The following is a 23201-nucleotide window of genomic DNA, read 5'->3' as shown; positions in this document are numbered from 1 at the left end:
CACCTGGTGACATCTCAAGTCTTCAGTTATTGTGCTTCCGAGATAGTTAAATGCACTTACTTGGCTAATGGTAGATTGTCCTATTTTAATATTGGACAGTCTGCGTCTTGTACTGATGACCATACTCTTCGTTTTTGCTGTGTTTATTTGCATCCCATATTCCACAAAAGCTTAATTCAGATCTTTGAGCATGTTATTCACTGCCCGCTCACTTTCTGCCACTAATACCATGTCATCAGCAAATCTTATACATTCTATTCTCTTTCCACCAATACATATTCCTCTTTTCCCATCTAAACTTTTCGCAATAATCTCTTCCAGGTATACGTTAAACAACAGTGGGGAAAGGCAACAACTTTGTCTAACACCTCGTCCAATGCTGCTTCCTTCTGACATTTCATTTCCAATCCTTATCCTTACTTTCTGGTGTAAATATAGATTCTGTATCAGTCGTCTCTCTTTCCAATCTACTACTTTCCTCTTCAAGATAACCATCAGCTTGTTCCACTGAACTCTGTCAAAAGCCTTTTCTAAATCTATAAAAACAGCAAAGATTTCTCCACCCTTTTCCATATATCTTTCCCCCATAGTTCTTAGCAGGCCAATAGCATCTCCTGTTCCTTTTCCTCTTCTAAATCCGAACTGCTGCTCTGCAATCCCTCTATCCAGCTTGCCATATAACCTTCTATTCAACACTCTCAGCAAGACTTTTGCTGTATGAGAAATTAGACTGATGGTCCGGTGCTCTTCACATTTTTTAGTGTTTCTTTTTCTCTATTGGTTTCATAACTGTTGCAGCGAAGTCCTCAGGCCATTCCCCTTTGTCATATATCTCGTTACAGAGGTAGACTGTTTCTTTTCTTGCCTTGTTTCCCAGACTCTTAAATAGTTCTACTGGCAAATCATCTATTCCACATGCCTTCCTATTCTTCATCTCCTTCAGCGCCTTTTCTACTTCTGCTTCCAAGATGGTAAGTCCCTTTCCATCTTCCGGCACATATTGCTCCTCTTCAACCTTAATTTCGCTTTGCATTTCATCCCCCTTATACAGACATTCAATATATTCTTGCCATCTGTTCAAAACGTCATGTGGTTCTTCTGCTAGAGTACCATCTGCTCTTTCTATTTCCGTGTTATTCCTCTTTCTTTTACGTTCAAAAACTATCTCACTAGCCAGTCTATACATCATTTCATACTTTCCCTCTCTCTCCATTTTCTCTATTTCGTCGCATTTCTGTTTCATCCATTTTTCTCATGCTTCTTCAGTTTCTCTTCTTACTTCATTACTCTGTTTCCTGTTCCTCTTTTTGCTTTCTTCAGTTTCTACACTTTTCCACTTTCTGCGCTCTTCCATCTTTTACAACATGTTTTCTATTGTCCATTCTTTCCTGGTGCTTTGGGATACTCTAATTCCTAGTACTTTTTGGCTGAGTCCATGAGTCCTTCCCTGATTTTTATCCAGTTGTCATTAACACTTTCATCAACACTACCTCTTTGCCATTTTTCCATAAATCTGTTCTCCAAATCTGATGCCTTTCCTACCTCTTTGAGTCTTTCTATGTTTATTCTTTCCTTTGCTTTACCTCTCCAGACTTTTTTCAACTTCACTTGTATTTCTCCCATCACTAGGTTGTGGTCTGAATTTATATCCTCTCCTGGATAAGCTTTAGCATTCTTCAAACAGTTCCTAAACTTTTTTTGTATCAGGATGTAGTCCAGCTGATATTTTTCCCTATTCAAATTTGATATCCATGTGTAATGTCTCCTTTTGTGGTGTTCAAATGATGTGTTACCCACTGCTAATGAATTTTCTTTACAGAAACTAATTATTCGTTCACCCCTCTCATTTCTTATTCCTAATCCAAATTTTCCTACAGTATCTTCACATCTTCCTTCACCCACCACTGTATTCCAGTCCCCCATGATAATGCAGGCATTTCTATTTTCTTTCTCGATGAGTTCCTCACAAATATTTTTCTATTAATATTTTGTTATGTTTGTAAAAATAGTTTTGTAACTGACTGTCTACATTTTAGGGCCTGTTTAGGATGAGAAGACAGTTGGTCCTTTCTATATTTTCTTATGAATATGTTTTTACAATCATCGAAACCCAGCTCAAGGGCTAATAAACCTTTGTTTGCAACTGATTGGCTGATTTTTCAACCTCTTCAACTCTTAAAAATGCTTGGAGGCGCCGGGTATCGATCCCGGTACCTCTCGCATGCTAAGCGAGCGCTCTACCATCTGAGCTACGCCCCCTGTTGGAAGTGAATGCTCGCACAGGCTTCCCGATCGCCAGTGGTGGCGAAGCCAGTAATCTGATTCCACGAACTAGATGCGGTTTGCAGTTGCTGGCGCGAAGCCAACGGCTGCCATGCCTTATAAAAGCGCTATTACGTGACTCATTCACGCCGTTTGGGGTTGCAGTTCAAGACACGTTATTTGGCCGTTGAATTAGTAGACGGACATGTAACGGACTGGTTCAGACTAGTATCGTGATATTTGAGATTACTATATATGAAAGTTAACCTACAGAGAAGTTGCGGTTTTAACCTACAGAGAAGCTGCGGTGTCTCTGACAACGCTAAAAAGAAAACTGAGGCCTCTCTCTCAGACCCTTAGAGAGGCTGTAAGTTTAGGAGAGGCAGTGAGCAAAAGAGAGGCACCACACAAAAACACACACACACATCTACAGAGCTTTAGGCCAAAACTCTTCGTAAAATTTTACTGTAAGTCGGTCGTTTTGAACATTAGACAGAAACTTTGAATCTGGGTGAACGTGAATTCGGCTATTGCTACTGATCACTGGAAAACTTAGTCACGCTACGAAAATTAGCGTGAATTAAGTTTTTATTTTGGCAAATTTGGGAACTGTAATAAGCTAGTACATTATTTAAAACGAGATATGAGTCATATTATGAAATAAAAGTACATAACGTGTTATCAAAAATTTGCTGCATATCATCATCGTTAGTGTTCTGTTAAAAGGCAGGTTTACACATGGTAGTTCTCCAGGCTGTCCGGTCTTCTGCCATTCTCTTCAGGTCCGCACAATTTCCTCTTCACTTTGTGTTGTCTATTATCTTGTATCTCCTTCTTCCTCTCAGTCTTCTCCCACAAACCAGTCCTTCCAAAGCATCTGCTATCAAGCACTTCCTTCTCAATGAATGTCCCAACCAGTTCTTTTTCCTTTCTCTTATAATTTTCAGCAGACACCTCTCACCAACCCTTTCCAATACTCTTTCATTACTCGCTCTTTCCACCAGCTTATTCTCTCAATTTTCCTCCACATCCACATCTCAAATGCTTCTAACCTTTTTTCATCCTCTCGTCTCAGTGTCCATGTTTCTGCCCCATATAGTGCCACACTCCAGACAAAACATTTGCCAAGCCTTTTCCTTAGTCCTTTATCTAATTTGCCACTTGAGAGTCTCCTCTTTCTGTTGAATGCCTCCTTCGCTATGGCAGTTCAAGTTTTCACTTCCTGGTGGCATCTCAAGTCTTCAGTTATTGTGCTTCCAAGATATTTAAATGCACTTACTTGGGTAGTGGCAGATTGCTCTATTTTAATATTGGACAGTGTGCGTCTTGTACTGATGACCATACTCTTTGTTTTTGCTATATTTATTTGCATCCCATATTCCGCACAAGCTTCATTCAGATCTTTCAGCATGTTATTCACTGTCCGCTCAATTTCTGCCACTAATACCATGTCATCAGCAAATCTTATACATTCTATTCTCTTTCCACCAATACATATTCCTCTTTTCCCATCTAAACCTTTCGCAATAGTCTCTTAAAGGTATGCGTTAAACAACAGTGGGGAAAGGCAACAACCTTATCTAACACCCCGTCCATTGCTGCTTCCTTCTGACATTTCACTTCCAGTCCTTATCCTTATTTTCTGGTGTAAATATAGATTCTGCATTAAAAAATGGTTCAGATGGCTCTGAGCCCTATGGGACTTAACATCTGTGGTCATCAGTCCCCTAGAACTTAGAACTACTTAAACCTAACTAACCTAAGGACATCATACACATCCATGCCCGAGGCAGGATTCGTACCTGCGACCGTAGCGGTCACGCGGTTCCAGACTGAAGCGCCTAGAACCGCACGGCCACACCGGCCGGCATTCTGCATCAGTCGTATCTCTTTCCAATCTACTCTTTTCCTCTTCAGAGTACCTATTTTCTTGTTCCACTGAACTCTTGTCAAATGCCTTTACTAAATCTATAAAAACAGCAAAGATTTCTATACCTTTTCCCATATACCTTTCCCCTATAGTTCTTAACAGGCCTGTAGCATCTCACGTTCCTTATCCTCTTCTAAGTCCTAACTGCTCCTATGCAATCCCTCTATCCATCTTGCCATATAGACTTTTGTTCAGACTCTCAGCAACACTGTAGTTGCATGAGAAATTAGACTGATGGTCCTATGCTCTTCAAATTTTTTAGTGTTTCTCTTTTTCTCTGTTGGTATCATAACTGTTGCGAGGAAGTTGTCAGGCCATTCCCTATTGTCATATGTCTCATTGCATAGGTGGACTATTTCTTTTCTTGCCTTCTTTCCCAGATTCTTCAACAGTTCTGCTCGCTGATCATCAATTCCACATGCCTTCCTATTCTTGATCTCTTTCAGCGCCTTTTCTACTTCTGCTTCCAAGACGGTGCATCCCTTTCCATCTTCCGGCACATATTGCTCCTCTTCAACCTTAATTTCGCTTTGTATTTTATCCCCTTATACAGGCATTCAATATATTCTTGCCATCTGTTCGAAACCTCCTGTGGTTCTTCTGCTAGAGTACCACCCACTCTTTATATTTCCATGTTATTCCTCTTTCTTTTACGTTCAAAAACTATCTCACTAACCAGTGTATATGTCATTTCATACTTTCCGTCTTTCTCCAATTCGTCGCATTTCTGTTTCATCCATTTTCTCTTGCTTCTTCAGTTTCTCTTCTTAATTCATTATTCAGTTTCCCCTACCTCTTTTTGCCTTCTTCAGTTTCTACATTTTTGCACTTACTCCACTCTTCCATCTTTATCAACATGTTTTCTGTTATCCACTCTTTCCTGGTACTTTGGATACTCTTAATTCCTAGTACTTCTTTGGCAGAGTCCATGAGTCCTCCCCTCATTTTTATCCATTTGTCATTAACACTTTCATCGACTCTACCTCTTACCCATTTTTCTATAAATCTGTTTTCCAAATCTGATGCCTTTTCTACCTCTTTGAGTCTTTCTATGTTTACTCTTTCTTTTGCTTTATCTCTCCAGACTTTTTTCACCTTCACTTGTATTTCTCCCACTACTAGGTTGTGGTCTGAATTTATATCCGCTCCTGGAAAAGCTTTGGCATTCTTCAAACAGTTCCTAAACCTTTTTTATATCAGGATGTAGTCCAACTGATATCTTTCCCTATTCAAATTTTATATCCGTGTGTAATTTCTCCTTTTGTGGTGTTCAAATAATGTGTTACCCACTGCTAATAAATTTTCTTTACAGAAACTCATTAATCGTTCACCTCTTATTTTTTATTCATAAACCAAATTTTCCCACTGTATCTTCATCTCTGCCTAAACCCAACACTGCATTCCAGTTCCCCCTGATGATAAGGCAGGCATTTCTGTTTTCTTTCTCGCCGAGTTCTTGTATTTTCTCGTGATATTCTTCCACTTCCTCATCTCCATGCTGGCTGGTTGGCATATATACACGTATTAACAGTAGATCTTTTGAACTACCCTTCAGTCGTATCAGCATCAGTCTTCCATCAATGTGTCGTACCTTCATTACCTTATTTTTCAGCTTTTGCCCTATCAATATTCCTACTTCATTTTCACCACTCTTTATTTCCCCTGAGTAAAAGAGCTAATAATCTCCACTTCCTATCTCCCCATTCTCTCCCCATCTCATTTCACACAAACCAAGGGCATCTAATCTGTTCCTTTTCATCTCCTGTTTTGTATTCTCTAGCTTTCCTGCTTGCAGTAGTATCCTCACATTCCATGTTCCAATCCTTATCTTTCCTTCCTTCCTTCCTTGTCCCTTTCTTCCTTTCAAATATGTCTACTCTCAATGTGTTCCCCTCCCGGAGATCCGAATCAGAGGAAGTTTTAACTCCGGAATCTTTCACATGGAGAGACATGCCATGTACTACCTGGGAATGTAATGTGGTGGTTTCCCGTTACTTTCCACATAGGCAGCAGGTTGCCCAGCCTAAAATCAGCCGCTATCTGTAGCCGCCCCTCTGGGGTACAGTCGCCACTTGTCCTCTTTTTGTACTCTAAGAGAAAAGGTGCCTCTTCCGCAAGCTTCATCGTTCCGAAAGACTCTTTCTCCGCTATCGCTGCCGTTGATGCCTTATACATATAAAAGGAAATGACAGAAAAAGGACATAGTGAGGACAGGTTTGGGATAGGAAAGGGGGAACGATAGGCCGTTGTGGGACACACTTTGTCTGGCTCCTCCCCTTTGGCTGTCCGGCTAGGGTGACCCTTCTGGTAGCTAAGCTACCGCCGGCATAGCCCTCCGGATCCAAAGTACATATCAATACTTATTTTGATACGAAATTGCAATAAAAGAGAGAGAGAGACAGGAGAAAGTCAGAGCTGTTGAACATTGAAACTTCTCAGTTTCTCTCGGTAAAACCCTTTCTGCAAGCCATGGAAATGTATCGTTAGCGCCGTTCAGTTTCACTGTGCACTTGCTTTACGTGTCCTTGTACTTCTCGCAGTACCAGCGAGCACCCTACCATCTTTTAAAATAATTTTAAACATTAATATCCTACACAAAAGCTGTACACATTTAATCATTAATAAAAGTATTATAATAATGAAGTACATTATGTTGTTATACGCCACAGAAATCACTTTTAAAGTCTCGATATTAACAGATCTCCGACATCCGAAGAACTGTGACAAATGAGCTTACAAGCAACGTAGTTGAAATTTTTTCTGCTTGCTTCCAGGAGCTCCAGGAACGTTGGTAACTGTGTATAGATATCCAAGGGGACTCTTTCAATAGGAGTTTGAATCAATACTTCTTTTTTTAACCCGTCCTATAATTTTTCTGACAGATGAAGTATTAGGAGCCGTGATGTTGTTTTCAACTACTTTTAATGGCAATGTTGCTCTAAAGCAACGTGCGTGTTTTGTCTTGTCCTTCAGATTTGCTTTTAAACTACAAATAACATATCATTTTACTAAGGCAGACATTTTTCCACAGATAAATTGCAGATACACGTCTTACCTTTTCAAAGATCTACCGCGTAAACGACATAAGAATTTAGAACACTACACAGCTTAGTCATAACTATCCATTACGTGCACTCAAAAACAAACGCGCCTCTGCCAACAATAAGAACAACAACGTGCTGAATCGTGTTCAGAGAGTGTTAACAGACAACAACAGTGACAAGAAGTGGCCCGTACTCGAGACGTCCGTCCACAAGACAATAAGAAAGAACATTTTGCTTGAGAGCAACATAACCAAATACATGTTAATGCTACTCAGATTTGTATTTCGTAAGTTATACGAATCTCTCAAGCATTTTGTGCATATGTGCTAAGTATTTGACACCCATTATAAAAGTTTAATGGAGGCGCCGGGTATCGATCCTTTTTTTTTTTTTTTGTAACCATATATATTTATTTAAATATTTTAACAACGATACATTTAAAAAAAGACATTTTATTCTATTAATCTATTATCCTAGTGATGATTAATATTATTGTCATTTCATATGTTTTCGTTTTTATATTTTCCTTTTTCGTTTTTCTCTTATTGTTTGTTCCTTAAACCCTTTTACATGGCCATTTGTCTTTTGTTTTGAGGGGGGTAGACATTGCAGGACAGGCATAACAGTTTATATTTGGCATCGTTGCATTGATTTGAGTTTATGTTTCTGTATGTGATGCACTTGTGATGACACAGGCACATTGTGTATTCTGGTTTGATCTTTTCCTCTAGTTACACTGTTTAGTGGGACAGTGTGAAGGAAACGTCACCATGATAAGTGGAGCAGAAGTGGAAGAAACTTTTTTTTTTTTTTACATATACTACAGAATATACCTAATTGAAGAAGAGAGAAAATTTTGTCATATTACATAAGAGAAGCAGAAGGGATAGTGTGAGTAATCAATAGAATTTTATAGGCACAAAGTAAAGGAAATCAAATATCTAATAATAATGAGTAGTTGGCACTTTCCACTAAGGAGCACTTTGTGTCACTGATTCCACTAGGAAGAAACACTTTATACTACTATACTTCACTATTTGATGCGAGAAGAGAAAGCACTTTATCTTTTTTGTTGCACTTGTTCACTATCACTGCACACGTTATTCTTGTGGTGAGTGTGGTGAGGTGGCTGGTGGCGGTGCTGAGAGTCACAGGCTGGGAAGGACTCTGGCGATTGCTGTCTGCAGTGGAATCTGCAGGAAGTTTTTGAAGTTGTCGTGGTATCGCCTGTGCTGCTGGGCCGTCTTGTTCTCCTCCCAGAGGTCCATCAGGAAGGCCAGCCGGTCAGTCTGCCTCCGCGCTACGATGGCGTGTGCCGTCATGGCGAGGATCCAGAGAGTCGCCAGTCGCTTGGGTCGTGGAAATGGGTTGCAGTCTGGGGCGGTGATTGCTTCCACTGTGATGCTTCCCGGCGCCGTTCTGTTGATGTGGGCCACCATCTGCTGGCACGCTTCCCAGATGTTGATGGCATTCCCGCACGTGAATCGGTGCTCGAGGGTGTCGGTCATGCCACATACGTCACACTTGTCACTTGCGACGAGTTTTATTTCCGCCAGTCTTTGGTTGGTTGGTACCGTTCTGTTAATTATTTTATACCATGTCTCCTTCGCATGTTTAGGCAACATGTTTTCTGAGACGTTCCCCCATACTTGTTTCCAATTGTATTGCGGGAGTTTTTGTTCAATTTTGTTTTTTGCCGGCTTCCCCCTGAGGGCCCAGTATATTCTCTTGGCTGTTCTGTGGCTGGGGTTCGCCACGGTGTCCAGAACGTAGCTTTTGTTGGCGTAGTGCAGCCTGACGTGTCGCATTCTGCAGGGAATGTGTCTCGTGTCGACCGGCGCTTCTTGTGATGCGGGCTTGTATCTTCCAATTATCTCGGCTGTGACGCTGTCAGGGTTTTTGTCCTGGATGGCGAGCGTTCGTTTCAGTAGAAGGGCTGCACATTTGGTCTTTATATCAACTAGACCTAGTCCCCCTTCTTTTGTTGGCAGCGAGCACGTTGCTTGCGCCACTTTGAATATATTTCGACGCCACAACAGGTAGTACACTGCGCTCGTTAGTGCTCGCGCAATTTCTGTCGGGATGCTTAAGATTTGCGCCAGGTACCAAGCTTTCGACAGGATCGTCGTGTTTATCAGTTCTGTTTTCTGGTGGATTGTTAGCTTCCGGTTCGCGTGCTGTCTGGAGAGACCTCTTATGGTGTGTAGCACGTCCCTCCAGTTGTATGCGGCCATTCTAAGTGGACAAGACTGTATATATATTCCAAGAACTTTATGGCTTTCTGCTATTTTATACCATTGGCTGTCTGGTTTGAGTCGTTGATTCCCTATCGGCAGTAGCACTGTTTTTCTGGGGTTGGTTTGGGCGCCTGACGCTTTTTGAAATGTATTCATGATGGTTTCTACTCTCCCAATATCTTCCTGGTCTTCAATAAAGATGCCTAGGTCGTCAGCGTAGGCTATACATGCTACTGCTTTGCCTCCTACGGAGAAGCCTCTGATGTCGTTTGTGAGTTTCCGCAGCAGCGGGTCCAGTGCTATAGCGAATAGAGCCATTGACAATGGACAGCCTTGCCTCACGGATCTGTCCAGTTTTATCAGTTTTGTTTTCCAACTATTGATTATTACTGTCGATCTCGCAGTACTTAGTATCTTCTGGATGATTGCGATGAACTTTTGCCCAAACCCGAGTCTGTTTAGTGTCTCTACGAGATATTTGTGGTCGATCCTGTCGAAGGCTTTGTTGAAGTCCACCGAAATTATGGCACCTGCGCTTCTGGTGGTGGCTGCCTGTGCTATTATGTCCCTGTAGGTGCATGTGGCGTCAAATATATTTTTCCCTGGTACCGCACATGTTTGCCACGGACTGATGACTTTCCTCATCGCCGATTTCAGGTTGTTTGCGATGCATTTGGCTATTATTTTATAGTCGGCGTTGAGGAGCGTAATCGGACGAAACTCTTCAATGCGGCGGGCGGCTCTCTTCTTAGGGATGAGTGTTATGGTCCCTTCGGTCAGCCCAGGTGGAATTTCCGCCCCATCGAGTATCTCGTTCACCATTTCCGTGAATTGCCCTCCTAGCACGTCCCAATATGCGAGGTAGAACTCGAGCGGGATGCCGTCGGCGCCGGGTGCTCTTCCTCTTGCGCTGGTCCTCATCGTTTCTTTGATGTCATCCACGTCGACATTTTCTGTCAGCAACGCCCTGTCTGCGTCTGTGAGCACGCTCCTCGTCTGCTGGAGGATTTCAGCAGTTGCCGCGTCGTCTGTCGCTTCTCGACGGAACATGTCTCGGAAATAGTCCTCGATGTGTTTTGTTAACTCCGTTTTCGTCGTGAGCGTCTTTCCCTGCTTGTCCTGAAGCTCACTTACGCACTTTCCTGCGCCTCTCTCCCTTTCCCTATTTAGGTGGTGCATGGTGAGTGGCTCTTCATCCACCTCGCCATATGTTTTACTTCTGGTGAGGACGCCTCTTATTTGCTGTTTCTTTATTTGAAGGAGTTTTGCCTTGATTCTCCTCACTCGCGGCAGGTATTGCTGGTCGTCTGCTGGTGCGTCGAGTGCGTCTTTCAGGCACTGCTGGTAGAACTCGGCCGTGGTTCGCCTCCAGAATGACTTTTCCGCGCTGTATCTTATCAACAGGCTGCGCATTGTCGGCTTCGCTCGTGCCAGCCACCACTCGGTCGTGCTGCTGTAGCGTGCGCGCTGTGCCAGGCATTCTTGCCACATTTCCACTATTTGCTTGCGCAGTTCCGCGTCCTGCAGGTGTTCCGTATTTAGCTTCCACGTGCTTCTTTTGCTGACGTTCTTTCCTTTTTGGAGATGCAGGCTGCATTCGTAGCTGCAGTGGTCCGAAAAGATGACAGGATAGACTTCGACGTGCGCAACATTTTTAGTTGCTGCTCTGCTGATATATATACGGTCCAGTCTGCTTTTACCATTTTTGTGGTGGTATGTAAATTCAGTGTGTGTTGGATGGAGAAGGCGCCACGAATCTTCTACTTTCAGTCGTCGGATCAGTTCTTGCAGTTCTGGGCACATGTTTGCTACAGGTATTTGGTCTTCAGCTGCGGCGACACAATTAAAATCTCCTCCAATGATGATGTTGTTATTGTTCTGCATCAGCAGTTCGGCTACTTCTTCATTATAGAAGGTGCTTCTTGCTCGCTTGTTGTCTGTACCAGAAGGTGCGTATATGTTGATAAAGAGCGTCTTTTCTATGCTTAGCGCTATCCCTCGGCCGCTTGACAACATTTTAGTCCCGCCAAAGTCGATCCCGTTCCGTACCATTATTGCCGTACCGCATTGGGATTCTGGGTCTATATTTGTGATTGCCGCATATCCTGGTATCTGGTTTATTTTAGTCGTAACCACTTCTTGCAATAGTGCAACGTCTGTTCTTCTATGGCGTAGGAAGTCCGCGAGGGCTCGAATTTTTAAAGATGTGCTCATTTTATTTATGTTAACTGTGACAACTTTATAGATTGTATTTGCCTGCCTGCTCATTTAGTTTATTAGTCGGTGCTATAGTCTGTGTCCATGCGGACATCTCTCTGGCTGTTTTCTCTTCGGTCCTGTGACGAGTTGGAGCTGCGTCTTTTCTTGTTTTTCTTTGCGGGTTTGTTTACCGTTTTCGTCGTTTGTGTCTGTTCGTCGTCTGTATTTTGTTGTTTTTTCGGTTTGTCACTGCTTCCCCTGGTGGAGGACTTTGCGGTGACATCGTCGTTTTGGTTGAGCTTTAAAACTTTTCTCAGGTGGTTACTCTTCTCCTTTATCCACTGCTCGCGCGTCTGCTCCACGGTCGGGACGGCGCTCCCGCCCGCGGGCGTCTTCGCGTCGATTTGCATATTTTCGGTGGCCTGTTCCTCTCGTAGTTCCTCCTGCACCTGTTGTTGTGGCGCGCGCTCAGTCATCGGCTGACCTTGCTGCTCCGCCTCGTCCGAGCTGGTGTCGCTAATCTGCCTTTTATCTGCGTTTCCTGCCGGCTGGCCCGTAGCGGGGACAGGGACCGGTTCACCCTCGCCCGAGGGGGAGGGCTGCGCGGCCGCCGCCGTTGTCTCCGCCCCGGCTGGGCTGCCGCTGCCCGCGTTCTCCTGCTGTGGCGCGTCCGCGTCCCTAATCGGGGGAAATTCGGCAGCGAGATTCTGTGCTCTCCCAGCGTATGTATCTTCTCGGGGCAGCTGTAGTGGTCTTTTTCGCGGGCATTCATTTCTCATATGTCCTGTAGCGTGACAGATGGAGCAGGTCTGCGGCTGTCCGGTATACGAAACGAAACCCCTGTGCCCGCAAACGTTAATGAAAGACGGGATATGTTTTCTGAGGTCCATTTTTACCGTTCGGACGCCCGAGTCCACCTGTATTCGGTAAGCGCTCCCCCATTTTTCTCTTGTTAGTCCAAAAACATTCCCATAAAGCCTACAGCTCTTAATGATTTCTTCGTCCGGTACTTCAAACGGTAAATTGTAGATTTTGACGTTACGGATCCCGTAGCCAGAAGGCTGCATCTGAACGCTGCTTAGTGACCCATCTCTGTGTTTAAATTTCCAAGTTCCCCCATTTGTATTCACCAGTCTGTCAATTTCTGCGGGATTTCTTATTTTTATAAACAGAGCGTACAGAATAAAATCCAACTGAATTCCAAGAATGTCCTCTATCGGCACTTTTACGTCATCAACTATCCAATTGTGGATGTCGAAAGCAGTCGGCTTCTCTAAATTCCTATCAAACGTGCACTGGATCGTGTCTTCACGATTAAGCGTCGTCATGATTTTCCGATTTTTAAACGTTAAGGGTACAAAGTTTTATACTCGCCAAGTAGCTGCAGCTCGGCGTCCACCTCAGGCGGCGCGGTGCGGGGTCGGTCTCGTGGCCGGCCGGCGACGGCGGGGCGGCCGGGAAATCCTCTGCTACCTGGGACGCACAATAGCGAGCGGCACACGTGTTCACAGGCGGGCAGCCATGCTAAGCGAGCGCTCTACCATCTGAGCTACGCCCCCGACGGCCGGCATTGAGCTGTGGCGCTGCTCTATAGAAATGATACGCTGTCTTGGCCTCGGTCTTCTTTCCTTTATCTCGGCATAACGTTATCTCGTTTCTTTGCATGCGCCAACCGAAAGAAACAGCTGGTGCATGGAACGTACCACGTGCACTGCAATGCACAATAGACTTCATGCGCACGCGTGCTTGTCTCACCGCAGCGCATGGAACTTTACAGGCTCATGTTTAAATTATCGTTAGGGACAGCCATATAGTATAAATATCCATATTCTCTGGGTACAACTCGTCCCGAAACGTGAATAACCAGTAGCATTTCAGGGAACCGAGAGCCAATAGGATTGCTTCGTTTGGATGAGCTTATGTGCTGTCTGGCAGGGATTTTCGTAATTCTGTATCTTCTGTGTTCTGTTGGCGCTCTGGCAAACATAACGAAAGCTGCATATTCACATGTGAATCATTGCGGGAACTATTTATCAGCAAATTATTCATGGAACAGTGTATTTTGTCACTACAGTTATTTTTTGTGAAAAATGCCCATATTTCCAATACGTGATTGTTAGTATTGCTGTTATCTGCTTCTGGAATACTGACGTGTTATGAATGTTTACCGAAATTTTTTTGTAATTTGTAGAACAATTTGCATTGAATAATTATCTTGACAAACACTGTTGCTTGCTGCAATTAAGTGTATATTTCGTCTTAAGTGATCATTTAGTGACACGAAAACGTGAAGTATGGAAATTATGGTACACATCACAGGCGGACACCATAGCATCAATGCCCATTCTCTGTTCTGCATATCTCTGTTCTGCATAAAGTTCATTGTCAGTTGTTGCATGGTGCAGTCTTTGTCTTGACCGCTGAATTTACGAAAGTCTTGTTAACGATACGATCGTAGATAAATATTTGTGACAAGCAAGAATATAAATGTCATTGCTGGTCGTTTCAGTCGCAGCAGTTTAATCTGTGCTCTTAGGAACCTGCCCAACCAAACCCTCGGAAATCGTGACATATTCGGAATAAACAGCAAAGTATTCCTAACGAGCTAAAATACAAATATCATTGCTGTTCGTTTCACTTGCAAGAGTTTCATTTTTTAATCAGACTGAAACAACAGAATCAAAAAAAAACCATAAAATCCAATATGTAGTCTCCGCAACTGGACCCGAATGCCGTGGTGTGATACTAGTTATTATTGTTTCGGCCGAGCTGTTCGTAACGGTAAGTCATGTTTAACCCTACCAATAACGACGGTTGAGGGAGCAGGAGAGGGGGTGGGGATACTTTCGCCCGTCTTTTCTACCAGATTCTGTAATTGTTTTAAATTTTTTCCGTTGAACTTAATCAGAAAATTTAAGTGTAATCGATGTGATCATGAAGTCTATCTCTGCCCCTGCACTTCAGTATCGGTTTAAAAAGTATGTTGATAACTCAAATCTCAAAAATAATTAACGAAATAGATTTGAAGAGCATGGGATTTGTTATGGCTGCACCAGGATGTGGCCACCCAACAACAGTCGCAATTGAGATTGATAAAAGAAAAAACAAACTAAAAACTGAAGAATTCAGAGAAGTGTAACGTTACAATAATATTTTTAACTCGTAACAGACAAGATACCCTTACAGTTCACAAGATTTCGAGCAAGCGTGACATCATTTTGACGTCACACGCTGTGTCGAAGACGAAAAGAGCTGTCTAGTGACTTTCACGATTGTTTGCTTCACAACACGTGACGGAAACCTGATTTTCTAGACGGTTAACATTCATGTCAAGCAGAGAGAACTGGAGTCAACGCTTTTTCTTTACTGCAGTGTATGTTAACCTCGAAGTTACATCTTTTTATAAATGTGTAAATTTCTGCTCTGTGTGCACTGGGCTGTGTGTAAGGGGGAGATTAAGGTGTTGGCAAGATTTTCAGAAATCTACTAAAAACGTGGTACTATTTTCCCAAATATGCCTTCATCAGCCCCGAAAGTGAGGGGAAAAAAAGGCTGGAGCCAACCCACACTGAATCCAATAACGTATATATTTGCGCTCTAGTTCCAACACAAAGTAGTTCTCTTCAAAATCCATCAAATCCAAGACCATCAAGTGTACATTCGTTGCGCGGATAATATTACAGCGAAGTAAATGTATTGTCTTACATTCGACTTGAAGAGGCAAGCAAATTAAGTAGGTGATTACACGAGCATTACGTTGCTGTTGTAAATATTTACCAAATACGGTTAAAATGCGTTACCAGTATTTTCTGGTTTATGTATGGTACTTCCATTTAAGTTTACGATAAGTAAAAGTTGCATTCATAAACAATTACGGACTAATGCTAAAATGGAACATAACAGACATAAAAATTTCATGTCAGCACAGGAGGGAATTGCATGAGTACTTGAAGTATATTACTGATCCCAATTTTATTGACTGTTTCAAAAGCTTTAAGAGTACTTTGTCAGAAGTTATTTAGAAAGTAAAAAAGAACTGGGAAATGACAAACTTTTTTGTGAATCTAAGAATAAAACTAAAGCAACCTGGCAGGTTATTAAAATAGTATTGGGTGCCAGTCAGATAATGACAGTAATATCAAACTGAATGAAAAAGCAGTAAACTAACCGATTCGGAGCAATTGATAAATACACGTCACGTCAATCAGCCAGACTGTAAGAGAGTAATGTACACAGACATTCATGTAAAGACGTTTTTTTTTGCATTCAGTGACACCTGAGGGACTATTTAACATTATAAAGTTGTTATTACCAACAAATTGTGATAGGGTATTATTAATTTACTCTTTCTATAAAATTAACAGCTCCTTAGGACGACTTGTGGTTTTATACAGTTGTAAATAAAATCAATAAAAGTAGCGTACTTTAAACTCAGAATGTTACATCGTGTTATGTAAACATGATCTGCAGCAAGATTAAAATAAACACATTTCTTACATACATAATTTCATTACCACCGCTCTGTGAGCACATCTATTTCTAAAACGAAGGAGACAAAGCTTTTTTACTTCCATTCCGCAGCTCGATTTTTGTGTCCAATCTTTGTGCCACCTTTCACGACGATCTATGTCTGAAGGAAGCCGGTAAACCTTATAGCGCCCACATCTGCTGTTATTTGAGCAGTTTGGAGCTGCACAGCTCGGTCGCAGGTTCGAATCCCGCCTCGGGCATGGATGTGTGTTATGTCCTTAGGTTAGTTAGGTTTAAGTAGTTCTAAGTCTAGGGGACTGATGACCACAGATGTTAAGTCCCATAGTGCTCAGAGCCATTTGAACATTGTCAGAGGGGAAAGACGTAATAAGTGAGCGATAAAAATCTTAGAATTGACCAGGGATCGAACCAGAGACATTTAGATTTTTAACTGACCACAGCTCTCTAGATTAGCTGGTAAGAGTACAAAAATTATCGAAAGGCTTGTAGAGACTGATGTGAGACGCATTTCGGAAAAGAGACTTAGCTCATAATTCACTTCATATTCTCCGGGCAGCAGGAAGTGAGTTACTTTACTTCGAAGAATCGTAATAAATATGACCAGTAATGAAAACATAGCCTCTTCATTCTCAGACTGCGATATGAGATTAAGATGCAAAAGAAATAGTTATGCCGAATAGTTTCCCTGAAATAGTTTGGCAACGACTGCATAGAGAAAGAACATGGGTATCCAAAATCTGTGGTTTTAATTTTTTATGCAAAAAGAAAATCATTTTTCCGAAAGAAAACTATTTCACCGAGTAATGTAGCTTTTTTTTCTTTTACACAAAGATTTTTTTAGCGCCGCAGCAGACGTCTCAGCTTTCAGCTTTCCTTGAATCAAATCTAGATAAGTACATGATTCTGTGAATGATCGGGCGAAAACGTCTGCCACAAAGGATTGTGACTGAGTTTGAGCAGTGCGAACTGCGATTTATAGGAGCAGTGCTGCTATCCCTTTTTCTTACACGTCTAGATCAGGCGTTTTCAGGAGCCAGCTTGGCGAGCACACACATTCTTTCGAAACATGATCAGATATTAAATCCGTTGTACCCTTGATCACAAACGAAAACACTCATCACACTATGTTGATAGTGAATAAACTTTGGAAATTTGTGGTAAGGTCTTATGGGATCAAACTGCTGAGGTCATCGGTCCCTAAGCTTACACACTACTTAATTTAACGTAAACTAACGACGACACACGCCCATGCCCGAGGGAGGATTTGAACCTTCGACGGGGGAAGCCGCGCGGACCGTGACAAAACGCCCTAGACGGCTCGGCTACCCCGCGCGGCGATAGTGAGTACTTTCTCTTTTTATGGTAATAGGAATGTTGTAACAAAATACGTCTCATTGACTTATATACGGATTTTTCTCGCCCTGTATTTTCCCGGCTCACAAGCTTGTAATCACAATTAGTCCACGTCTGAAATCAAAGACCTATGTCGCTGATGTTTATTTTGCAGTGAAAAAGTCGGCGTGAGGCACACGCTGAATCCATTTCTGTCCTTACTGTGAAGTAATTTTTAGATTGTAGCTGTGTACGTCATTTACAGTGAGTGATCTTTTTAGGATTACAGTGCAGTGGCAACAGAAATACAGATGAAAAAGAAATTTACACACCTACTTATATCTTATCGACTCAGCTATTTATGTCCAGTAGTAAGCAAAAGGCAGTGCTGTTAATTAGAAATTTCTTACCCAACAGTTAGCGCTTGAATAGGAAAAACTTCACTTACTTGTTTGTCTTTCTCATCTCAACCCGAAATACGTTGAGAAGGTACTGAAATCGGAGGCACTCCGTGTCCGTCGATTTGGTTGGCGAGCTAACCACTGACTAACGAAAGAACAACGAGCGAGCCGGTGACTCGGTGGAGTAAACAGTGAACTGCCGCACCAATACAGCAAGTAACCCAGCTGCAGCTAATTGTCACCGCCTACTGCGCACCTTGTTCCAAAATATCTGTCGTTAATACATTCGTTGTGTTCCGCCACGTACCGTCATGCGTTAATGTTTATTTTTGACGCTCTTAGAATTAGCATCCCGTCTTAAAGTTGTTAGTCCAATGAGATAGTGAACTTGATTTTTCGAAGCTAATTAGTAACGTGACTGAACCTTAATCTAACTATTCGTGTTTTTGATGATGATGATGTGGTCCCATACTCCGAGGAACGTAGACTGGTCTATTGCGGTATTTGTTATATCGATATGTTTTAGCAGAGACTGTAAAACTGAAAGAATAACTTTAATAGTACTGCAGCAACGACAGAGCGACAGGACTGCCCTCGCCCGCGCTAGCTGCTGCCGCCATGCACGCAGCGCTACTGAGTCGACGCTGCACTACTGTTTATTCTTCGTGTTATAATGTTGTTGTTAATACAATATCAATAAAACGAATACCACACTAGTCTAACTTGGGAGCACTCTATCGAATGGGCAGATAAAATTCCATTTAAAAATAATTTTGTTTGTAATGGGCGTCGCAAGAATGACGCGAAGTAATTGTTTGTACTGATTCCAGCTACACAATGCAAAAACGAAATTATAAATATCTGCTGAAACACGAGAGAAAATGCACCTAATGAGCTCTTACAATGGAATCTCCCTATCGCACCCCTCCCTCAGGTTTAGTGGTAAGAGGGTCCAGTCAAGATCAAGAATAAAAACGGGAAGGTTACTGAACTGCGGAGGAAAAGCAAAATAGAAACAGCGAACGGTCCAAGCACAAGAAATTCAACATAGAGCAGGTTGGTAGAAACATAGCGTCGTGGCAAAGCGGGCGAGCCGTGTTCTACTTCTCCTCGTGCCATTTTTTTCCCCCGCTGTATTCAAATTTGTGTGGTGTAACGTCCGTTTGCAACAGCGAGGTGTAAGGAAAGGACCTTCAGACGTACGTACCTCCTATTTGTTCTACGCAAGTAGCACATATTACGAAATGGCTTTCGAATGGGAACTGCAAACGTTTGACGACAAGGTGACAAGTGAACTGAATCCTCCACCGGAAAACACGTCTGGCGTGTCATACACAGTGACAGTACGTGTGTTATAGATAGGAATCTCTTATCGACGCACCCAATTTGTATGCCTGCTGAGTGAGTGAGATATGCCTCCTTGTCAAATGTCAGTGTGATCACTCCCAAGAAAATGTTGAAAACATACTAATTTGTCACGTAAGCTGCAACAAATGCACGCAACCGTTTCACAATCACACAGTTTCTCTGTATTCTGTCTAAACATGTTTAACGTTTTTGAAGTTGCCTTCCCTTTTGGAAGTTTTGACTCTCGAAATTCTGTGTTGTAACATGGTTCACACCCGTTTATTTGGTGTCATTTCTGAGAGACGTCTATCTGGTATCTCGCCTACTCTCACTATTCAGCACATTTACTTGCGACGGTAATGATTCTTACCACATAATTGCCGCGCGGGGAAGCAGTGCGGTCTGAGGCCAGGGGCGCCTTGCCATGGTTCGCGCGGCTCCCGCCGTCGGAGGTTCGAGTCCTCCCTCGGGCATGGACGTGTGTGTTGTCCTTAGTGTAAGTTAGTTGAAGTTAGATTAAGTAGTGTGCAGGCTTAGGGACGGATGACTTCTGCAGTTTGGTCCCATAAGACCTTACCACAAATTTCCAAATTTTACCACATGAATCATATTCTATAATCAATGTATTGTATGACAAGTAGAAAAAACATTTCAATGGCCGGACGGATACTTCATGATGTTGTGAAAAAAAGAAAGAATGTCGCGAGCGAGTGCTCATTCCGGCTCGTTCAATTTGCAGTCCAACACCATGACCACTTAACCATGGCATCGTCGCTCTTCCATGTCACTCATTGTTGCACTTGTTAAGTTGGGACGTTCAATGTTCTATTTTGCTTTTTTTCCCCGCAATCTAGAACACCTTCTTCCTGTTTTCATGCTTGATCTGTGTTCAGTTTTTGATGGGCTGTGCACTGGGCCATCTTACTGCTAAATCGGAGGGGGTTGCGATGGGGAGTTTCCTTGGTAGGAGAGACACCCATTGTAGTTCACTGTAATGGCAGTCACGACGCTCTTGCTATCCGCTATGATAGCTGTCTGCTATTGGGTGCAGTGATGTATAGGTTCAAATGTGTGTGAGTTCTTAAGGGACCAAACTGCAGAGGTCATCGGTCCCTAGAACGCTGTGGCCGAGCGGTTCTAGGCGCTTCAGTCCGGAACCGCGCTGCTGCTACGGTCGCAGGTTCGAATCCTGCCTCAGGCATGGATGTGTGTGATGTTCTTAGGTTAGTTAGGTTTAAGTAGTTCTACGTTCTAGGCGACTGATGACCTCAGAAGTTAAGTCGCATAGTGCTCAGAGCCATTTTAACCATTTGGTCCCTAGAAAAAATGGTTCAAATGGCTCTGACCACTATGCGACTTAACTTCTGAGGTCATCAGTCGCCTAGAACTTAGAACTAATTAAACCTAACTAACCTAAGGACATCACACACATCCATGCCCGAGGCAGGATTCGAACCTGCGACCGTAGCAGTCACGCGGTTCCAGACTGAAGCGCCTAGAACCGCACGGCCACACCGGCCGGCTCGGTCCCTAGACTTACACACTACATAAACTAACTTAAACTAACCTATGCGAAGAACAACACACACACACCCATGCCCGAGGGAGGACTCGAACCTCCGGCGGGAGGGGCCGTGCAATTAGCGATGATGATGATGATGTTTGGTATTTGGGGCGCTCAACTGCGCGGTTATCAGCGCCCGTACAAATTCCCAACCATTGCTCAGCCCAATTTCGTCACTTTCATGAATGATGATGAAATGATGAGGACAGCACAAACACCCAGTCATCTCGAGGCAGGGAAAAATCCCTGACCCCGCCGGGAATCGAACCCGGGACCCCGCGAGATCACGAGCTGCGGACGCGCAATTAACGACATGGCGCCTCCAACCGCGCGGCCACTGTCGCGGCTGATGTATATGTGATGTGCAGGGAATGCCCTACTGTGAAAAGCTGTATGAAATTCCTGAAAGAATTATCTCCATCACGTCTGGCGTACTTGCAGCTGTCAATCGGTTTCATAGCTATAGCGATTCTGAGTCAGTGACATGAACGGTGAGATTATGTCAGCACTATGTGCATGTCTCTTTTGCCACTTGCATGACAGTCATTGAGAGAGAGAGAGAGAGAGAGAGAGAGAGAGAGAGAGAGAGAGACCAGTCTCAGCTATTGTTCTGTTCTCAACACTAGTACAGTATCAGCAGTATGTTGTTAAGTTCACACTTCAAACGCTGATGCGATGCTATGGCTATTTCTGTCAGTGAGCTCACTTTCATCGCATTAGACAGTGAAATGTATACTGTCGTCGGTTTTTATAAGTATAACAGATCAAAAATTATCATAGATTACAAGATGGCAGCTTACTATTGGCATAGGTCGAAACCAAAAGCGGGTTTGAAATACGTTAACACTGTGTTCATTCTCGAGACTTCCAGAACTTTGAAAGCCACATCACCAATAAATACATAAACACGGCGTATTTGAGAAATGAAGTAATGCCAAACATACGAAACTATCATTATTCCTAGCTATTCATTTTCCACGTTTCCGCCTCTAACTACCCTACCACGACAAAGGTCAAAATTTAATAATGATTGTGGTGTTGCCCACGCTGCTAAATACTGCATTTTTGGGCAACAACAGTCATATTATGTGGCAGGTGTCATTAGAGCACAGTTAATGAAGTCATTTCATGTAATAAAAATAACCTAGGCACTCATCTTTTCGTGTTTCCCATGCTGGTCTCGTTGTAAAATCATGGCTCAATCGTCGAAAATCTAGGTGGTGATGATTCCAAGCTCGGATGCAAAGAGGCCTAGGTTTTATTCTGCGATATTTAAAAGTTTTGTAGATGCGCTTCACAAACTATTCTTGAAGATTACACTTTTGCAGGACAATGGTGATGTAAAAAAGTAATCAGCACTCCGAATTTAAGTTACACTTCCTTTTAATTGCTTTTATTGCAATATCACGTAACACACCAAACATCACTTCACAATACAAAACATACTTGATAACATCTTCCTCACTGTTAAAGTTCACATTTTATAAACTGGCTACAATATGCGTCTTTCCAACATGACGTCCAAGACTTGACCTTCTCAAGGTCCGACTCTCTAACTAATAAGTAATAATCGCTTAGGCGCCCAAAAATCAGAGTTACAAGTACGTCAAGGATCATAGTGACAAAAGAAAGAATTCACATAAGAATAATATCATTGCAATATAAACATATTGATGTTTCAAAGTTCCTCTACATTAATGAAATCAAATCTGAATGTTGTCTCAGAAATATGTCAACTACTTTACAGAAACACAGTAGAATATTGCTGGTATCGAGAGGTTGAGTTGAGGGGCTGTATGGTTATGTAATTCAAGTACCATTACATGCTGTATGTAGTTTCAAAGCCTTTTTTTACACTCTTGTTCAGAAAAAAACAGAACACCTTGAACAACTAGAGATAGGACGTTCATAATCACAGGACATGTACATTAGTACGAGGGTAATCCCAAAAGTAAGGTCTCCTATTTTTTTATAAGTACATAGACCTGTTTATTTCTACAATGGTTTACATCAATTTACAGCTTGAACATTTAGCTATTTTTCGACATAATCACCATTTCTGTCGATGAATTTTTGTAGACGCTGTGGCAGTTTTTGTATGCCCATCTCATACCAGCTCGCCGCCATGCTGTTCAGAAAGTTATGAACCTCTTCTTTCACCTCGTCGCCAGAGCTGAATCGCTTGGACCACAATTAACGCTGACAGGTTCTGTGAGGCTGAAAAAACTCAAACGGGCAATCCAGAACCGGAGAAGAGGAATGTTGAGCAAGGACGTACACATTCTCCAAGACAACGCTTGTGCGCACATTGCTCAGCAAACCATTGCTCTCCTGCAACAGTTTCAGTGGAACATAATCACCCACCCACCCACCCACCCTTTAGTCCCGACCTGG

General features: G+C 42.7%; 1 protein-coding gene and 1 non-coding gene across 2 annotated transcripts in view; one reads left to right on the top strand and one right to left on the bottom strand.

Annotated features, from left to right (window-relative positions):
- The window catches only part of LOC126255514 (tyrosine-protein phosphatase non-receptor type 13-like), a 245893-nt gene that overhangs the window by 95233 nt on the left and 127459 nt on the right, over window positions 1-23201 (top strand). The window lies entirely within an intron of this gene.
- Trnaa-agc (transfer RNA alanine (anticodon AGC)) lies at window positions 2187-2259 on the bottom strand. The gene has a single exon. It is a non-coding gene; the product is annotated as a tRNA-Ala (tRNA).

This window comes from Schistocerca nitens, chromosome 1 (genome assembly GCF_023898315.1).
Source record: "Schistocerca nitens isolate TAMUIC-IGC-003100 chromosome 1, iqSchNite1.1, whole genome shotgun sequence".
Classification (NCBI taxonomy): Eukaryota; Metazoa; Arthropoda; class Insecta; order Orthoptera; family Acrididae; genus Schistocerca; species Schistocerca nitens.
Note: the sequence above shows the minus strand (reverse complement) of the source record. Positions and strands in the feature narration are given on the sequence as shown.